The sequence below is a fragment of the Pan troglodytes genome, chromosome 3 (assembly GCF_028858775.2).
Source record: "Pan troglodytes isolate AG18354 chromosome 3, NHGRI_mPanTro3-v2.0_pri, whole genome shotgun sequence".
Lineage (NCBI taxonomy): Eukaryota > Metazoa > Chordata > Mammalia > Primates > Hominidae > Pan > Pan troglodytes.
Genome location: NC_072401.2, coordinates 159,884,794 through 159,892,310, shown reverse-complemented (window position 1 = coordinate 159,892,310; position 7,517 = coordinate 159,884,794). Strand labels below are relative to the sequence as shown.

General features: G+C 36.0%; 1 long non-coding RNA gene across 1 annotated transcript; it reads left to right on the top strand.

Moving 5' to 3' along the window:
* The first annotated feature begins 3,751 nt into the window (after nucleotides 1-3,751).
* On the top strand, nucleotides 3,752-7,043 carry LOC134809842 (uncharacterized). The gene is made up of 2 exons (XR_010156400.1): nucleotides 3,752-3,951; nucleotides 6,821-7,043. It is a non-coding gene; the product is annotated as an uncharacterized LOC134809842 (long non-coding RNA).
* Nucleotides 7,044-7,517: the final 474 nt, after the last annotated feature.

Here is a 7,517-nt window from a genome sequence, read left to right as displayed (position 1 = left end):
CAATAAACGTAATCCAGCATATAAACAGAATCAATGACAAAAACCACATGATTATCTCCATAGATGCAGAAAAGGCCTTTGACAAAATTCAACAACCCTTCATGCTAAAAACTCTCAATAAATTAGGTATTGATGGGATGTATCTCAAAATAATAAGAGCTATCTGTGACAAACCCACAGCAAATATCATACTGAATGGGCAAAAACTGGAAGCATTCCCTGTGAAAACTGGTACAAGACAGGGATGCCCTCTCTCACCACTCCTATTCAACATAGTGTTGGAAGTTCTGGCTAGCCTGGGTTTTCTAAATCCCAGAACTAGGGACCTTTTGAGTCAGATAATCCTTTGTCACGGGTAGCTGACCTGTGGATTGCAAGATGTTCAGTAGCATCCCTGGACTCTACCCACTAGATGCCAGTAGCAGCCCCTACAGGTGTGACAGCAAAGAATTCTCTAGACATTGCACAATGTCTCTGGGAGGCACAATCATTTCCCAGTTGAGAACCACTGCTTTAGCCCTTGATAGTCCTTTATAAAGGGTAACACTTTCACCATTTTTTGGTTTTCTCACATTTCATTTATGAAGATTTTTCTCTGTCAAATTCCTTGTATTGTAATTTATGGCCACATTGTATGACATTGGTAATAGCCCTAGGAGGTCTGATGGTTTGGAACAAAGGATGCTTGAGCAAAGCCACATGAGAGTCAGAAGGAAGAAGCATCTTGAGCTCTGAAATAAAATGTAGAGGTGAAGAATAAATCTGGGAGCATATAATAAATTAAGTATCAGGGTGAAAATTTTAAAATGGGTTGTTGTTGCAGATAAGAGTGCTTGCAAATCTGTGTTTTCCATCCTGTGTCCCAGGACTCAGTATCTGTATTCTTTAAGAAGATAACCTGGACTGTAAAGAAGCTGATTCCCCTCAGGAACCTTGTGGGAGCCTCCTCCGAAAGAGGATCAGAGAAATGGAAAGTAGGTTTTTCCCTACCAGCAATAGAGGAGAAAGAATAGCAAAATGCACTAGAGTGGAATTGTTTTAGCCATGATATAGTCAGCCACCATGGAGCAGTGCAGTCACAGTGTCAGTCAGGGTAGGTTAAGTAAAGCTATGGTAACAAAATGCCATTAAATCTCAGTGGCTTAAAACACAAAGGGAGATTTCTCATAGCACATGTCCATCACAGATTGGCAGGAGAGTTTTACTCTTTGTAGAATTTTATTCTATTTTATTAAAATGGTAGCCTTTTTTCTTTTTATTGATGCATAATACTTTTCCATATTGATGTACATGTGATGTTTTGATACACACATAAAATGTAATGTATTTGTAATGAACAAATCAGGGTTATTAAGATATCCATGACCTCAAACATTTCTTCTTCACCTAAACAATTTATTTCAGAGCCCAAGATATTTCTTCCTCCTGAGCTTCATGTGGCTTCCTCAAAGCTCCCTTTTCCCGGAGACCTGGGCTGATGGAACAGCCTGAATGCTTCCATCTCTGTGCCTGAGCGGGACAAAGTTCTGAAGGGCCTTTCACTTCCACACACAACTCACTGGACAAAAGTAGCCGGGAAAGGAAAGACACTAGAAATATCTGGTGAATAATGTTAACTGCAGTGTATGGTGAAAGCTACACGTGGCACCTCTCATTATATCTGAGACAGCACAACTTAAACTTATTATTGTTTTTCCAATAACCTTTTACTTTTGGGATCCTTCCACCCCAGTCCACCCTAATCTCACGTCTGCTCTGGATTCCAGGCCATAGTGAATAGGTCCTGTGATGTACATGTGACTTAAGCTGGGCAAATCGCAATCTTCTTTTTCAGCTCTGTTTCATGTCATAATTCATTGGTTCAAAACTGAACACCTGACCTAAGTGGGCCAATCTGAATACTTCCCTCAGAATTTTATTATAATGGTGAAATTTTTTCTTTTTAAAAATTGATACATAATAATTGTGCATATTTGTGAAGTATGTATGATATTTTGATATATACACACAATGTGTAATGATCAAATCAGAGTTATTAAGATATGCATGGCTGGAAACATTTATCATTCCTTTGTGTTGGAAACATTTTAAATCTTCTCTCTAGCTATTTTGAAATATGTAATAAAGTAAAAGTATATTGATAACTATAGTCACCGTACTCTGCTATCAAACATTAGAACTTACACCTTCTATCTAACTGTATGTTTGTACTCATTAGCCAACCTCTCTTCATCCCTCCCATTCCCCACCCCCGCCATATACTTCCCAGTGCTCTGGTAATCATTATTCTACTCTCTACCTCCATGAAATAACTTTTAAGTCCTGCATATGGTGAGAACATGTGATATTGTCTTTCTGTGCCTGGCTTATTTCTGTGCCTTAGAATATTAGAACTGAAAATGAGGAAAAGAAACCAGGACCAAAGACTAAAGTAATAATATATAATCTTCCAGTGATTTTAGCCATGATTTCTTCTATGTGAGCTGGAGAAACTTAATTGTAGGTAGAGAGAGAGAGAAGAAATATGGAAACAGATACCCAAGGAAGATCTGATGTGAAAGGAATCTTGTGGCTTTTTATTTCTTTGTTAGTTGCTCTAAAGTTTCCTCCTAGTTCTTGGTTTCTGTGAAATGACTGAGTATCCTTTTATAATTCACCTTTTAGCTAATGCTTGATCTAAACGGATTATTCTTCTGATACTTGCAATGAACAGAAAATCTATAATTTATTTCTAAAGAAATTTCTTTGTTTATTTATCAATTTTAGAAAGTATATCATTATTCTTCCTATGACAGATTAAAAAGTTTGTGCTCTTAGATTTTTCCCCTACTTCCTCCATTCACAAATTAACTTTTAAAAAATTTACCATCATTCTTACATTGTTACTATCCTTAATATTTACCTTCTGTTTCCTACTCTGTCACAGGTGCATTAGTTCTACATTTGAATGGATTTCATGCCCACCATCAATTACAACTTCTTCCTTCCTGATGTTTTTATTTTATTTCATTCATTTCATTTTTGACTGGCTTCATTATCAAGCAATTTTTACATACATACTCATAAGTTCCATCTTCACTGAGCTTTGTTCATTTGTGAATCTCACTCTGTTATGTTTATGTATGTAAACAATGATCTGGCTGATATAAAATCTGGAGTTCTTATTTTTTCCCTTGAAAGTCTGTAGACATATTCTAGCACTGTCATCTGACATTGAACATTGTGATAAGATTTCTGAGGCAACTCTGTTTTTTTTCCCTCTAACTTTTAGGTGATTTGCTTTCCAATTTTAAGGCTCATTGAACTCTTTCTTGATTTTTTTTCTTTTTTTTTGGATTTATTTTTCCTTCATATATTCTTTGAGGAATACGTTCTCAGGACTCATCTTAAAGTTGGTCATTCTGTATTGTATTTTCCTGAAACAAAATATGCTGTCGACATATTTACATTTTACTTTATTTTAGGAAGATTTTACAATATATATATGAACATATTTTTGGTTTTATTTGTTCTATTTTCAGGTTAAGAAAAACTTATGATGTATGTATGGAATCTGCTTTCAAATCAATTTTATTTTCCTTCTTTGCTTCCTTTTCTTTATTTTTTTCTTTATTATATGTACTATTTCCTCAAGTGTTTTCTTTATATACCTCATTCTATTTCAGCAATATCTATTCTACTTCTTACTGCTTCTAATTAGTTTTAATTCTTCCAATTACTTTATTATCTTCAAGTCTCTTTTCTGCTTTTCCAGCTCAGTTTTCATCTTTCAGTGATTTGTTTGCTATAAATTTTTCATATTTGTTTTGATCTAGGTTTTCAGAGAAATTAAAGTTTTTGGAATTGAATTTAAATTAATTGACATTGAATACTGCATTACCATATCAGCATCAAGATACAGATTTCCATCACTGTAGAATGTCTGTTGACCAGTGCTGCTCTAGAGCACAGGTATTGCTCTGTACTTTTGTGTGGGATATACTATGCATTTTCTGTGCTCAGCAGCAGTTACTGTTTTGTTCTTGTCTTCTGACTTCCCTCCCTACCTACCAGGCAGCATATCTAGGTTAGGGCTTTGTTCTCAGAATAATAAGACAGAGTATCTCTAGATACTAGGTTAGGGCTTTGTTCTCGCAATAATAAGACAGCATCTCTAGATACTAGGTTAGGGCTTTGTTCTCAGAACAATGAGGCAGAGTATCTCTAGAGACACTAAGTCAGCCCTCCTCCTGTGCTTTTCCATGCTGCAGAACTAGACCCCCACAAATATGCACCCCCTTCCTCCCATCTCCAGTCTTTGAAAGACCAAATAAAAGATCCTTCTTAGGTATCTTAGAACCCAATTAAAAACAAAAAAGCTACACATTGCTTATTACCTGGCAAATATGCATAGTTGTGTTGGTTCTCCTCCAATTGGCGTAAATGCTACTATATATAGCTGCTATTTCTCCTAGGCTCTATTTTTGGTAGTAGTCATTTTACCAATTTTATGCTAAATGCAGCATTCTTTCCCATAGTTTCATCCTCTTTATTTGTTTCAGTGATTTGCAACAAATAATGTTTTGCTCTTTTTCCTATTTTGTTTTATTGAGAGGTTATTATAAATTCTTTAAAAAGGCAGCCATGTGATGAAGATATTTGTTAGAGTAGATTGGTGTGTATGTTGTGGAAAGGAATAAGGAAGACATGGGAAGAAATTTAGAAAGCTTTAGGAGTTACATAGGCATGAGATAATCAAGGAATGAAGTAGGATGGGACTAATTCTGAAGTGTTTTTGTACATAATTGTGGACCATTACATATTTTAAGATTCAAAGGTAATTTACTAACCATTCTAAGAAAAATATCGTTGCTAAGGGAAACAGCTTTAAAAACGTTCTAGAAACACTATGCAAAACAGGCACTTCAGGCTTTAGATATACTTTTCTTAGCTTTAGTCACACCAATAGTCTTCTCTAAAGAGGCTGATCTAAACCAGAGAGAAGATCACCTGAGGATACATCATTGAGAAAAATTTAGACACACACACACACACACAAAACAGCCAATCCATATAAAGAGTTAGATTGTTTTCTTTTTCTCTTTTCATAATGAACAGACTGATTTATTTTCACAGTTGCCTATACACCAAGTTACTAGGATGACCAGGATAAGAGGCTCAACTCAGGCTGAGTTACCCCAAACCGTGAGATTCCATTTACACTTTGGGATTTTCGTGGCTCAAGTAGTGCTCAGCTGGCGATGATTAAAGAATTCACTTGCTAATTTGATTTCTCTAGGGCTTTATTTACTCCTTCATGTAACAAATATTTACTGAGTGCCAACTATATGCCAGGCATTGCTTTAGGTCGTGGGATAGCTCAGGGAACAAGAATTGAATGCATTTGTCTCTAGTAACTTCCTTTCTTCAAGCCTTTAATCATTAAACTGTAACAGTTAATGTCTGTGTGTATAACAGAATCAGGAACATTAGCCAGATACTATTCATACATTAGAGAAATTTATTTTATATAGAATTCCCTTAGTCTTCCCCTTCTGTTCTTCAAATGTTCCTACTAAAAAAAAAATTAGTTTTCAGACATCTTTGAAAAGATAATCAGAATCTTTTGAATAATATAAAATACCCTTCGTAATAGCTCTAGTCAATGTATTTTTTTTTTTTTTTGGTCAGTAATTGTGTATTTTGTGCAATTTTACATTCTGGTCTTCTTCCATTTTATCCTTGGTAGAAAAAAACCTACCCTATAAATCATGACAAAGACTACAGAAAGAAATAGCTTGGATTTTTGCCAATCTTGGTAGTGTACTTTTAAATCAAGAAAATGTTCTAAAACCAATATTTAAATAGCACATTTGGCAAATTGTTCTGTCCTGAATAAAATGGATGACATTTTTTGAAGAGGAGGAGAAATGGGAAACAGAGAGGAAGTTCAAGAAGCCATTCTCTGTGAGCTGGCTTTCCTATGTTGCAAAATAGTCCCCTTCAAGGGCCTTCAACATCCTCAATCTCTTTTTTCCATTACTGGCAATCCTCTTTTCTTCTTTTTGCACTTTGTTTCTGAGTGTATTGCAAAATTGCTACCTCAATTTATTTTTTTCTAGGAGCCTTTTCAAGGCACTTTCTGACTAGTTATTCTGACTAGTAATAACTAGTTTCTGACTGGTTATTCTGACTAGTTATTCTGACTAGTAATAACTAGTTTCTGACTAGTTATTACTAGTTATTGAGGTAACTTTTCTGCAATGTCCAGCCATATCATTTGCATAAAGTCTCTGGTGTATCTTTCCCTTTCTCACTGATGCTGACCCTCTCCTGCTCTTGGCTGTAATGCAGAGACGCACCTTTGATATTCTGACCCTTCTCATGTGCCCTTCTCACCCACCTTAGTGCCCTCCCCACTTCCCTCCACTGCATTGTTACTTTCAAAGAGATCCATAGCTTTTTTCCTACTATCTAAGCAAATGATAGCCTCACCCTTGCTGACTACCTCTACAAACCTCTTGCCTATCTTATCTTTCAACTCTTTAAATGTTTCTTATGTAAGTATTGGATGCCATTAAAATTCATTGAAAGAGCAAGGGGCAAATAATAGAGAGAATGACACAGTTGGAAACTTGGTCAGTTTATCTGAACTCATCTGGTATAAATTTTCCATTTACATTGGGAACATGATTGCATGTGAGGTCTAGAGAGTTGAGGACAGAAAAACGTGTATCAGATGTGCCACCTTAATAATAGCTACTTGTGTCATGTTCTTACTGCTAGAGAGGCATGGCACAATTCACTTCAAAAATAATTTCTACTTTATTCTTCACAACAGCTCTATCAGAAAAATGAGAAAATGGAAAGATGAAGAAGCTAATAATTTACTCAAGATCAAACTGCCAAGAAGTGACCAAACTGCCTTGGATTCAGATCCAAATCGGCTGGACTTCCCCACTTACGCTTATGACAGCTGAGCCACACCACCTTCCCAAGTTCATCCAGTGCTCTCTCTACTCTGTCAAACTGGCTTCCCTGAAATAAATTGTATTTCTTATCCACAGTGGGATAAATTAGAGAAACCATAGCCAGGTGTGTAAGTGGAAAGATTGACTAATAGACTTCTGGTAGAGCAAACAGCCTAAGTCTGCAATATCTCTCTCAACTCTGTCTTTATTCAAGTGTATGAGATGGTGGTAATCATCAATGTTCCCCAGTATCAGTACCTAATATTTAAAAGGGTTATCATGTTGGGCCATGCGTTTGGGCTTGATGATTCACAAGAGGTGAAGAGAACTTCAACTCTCAATTGCAATCCCAATGCATTTGTCATGATGCTGAGTTACACAGAACAAGGGCACATGTAAAATAAATACCTCTTTTTGTTCCAAGCCCTGTGAGCATTTTTCTTGATGCATTTGGATTTCTCCAGTAAGAAAATGACAATGTAAAGCCATTCTTTACATTCAATGTTGTGAGTTTGAACAAAGGGCTGTGAGACTGCTATGATGTGAAAGCTGGCAAAGTTCACAGAA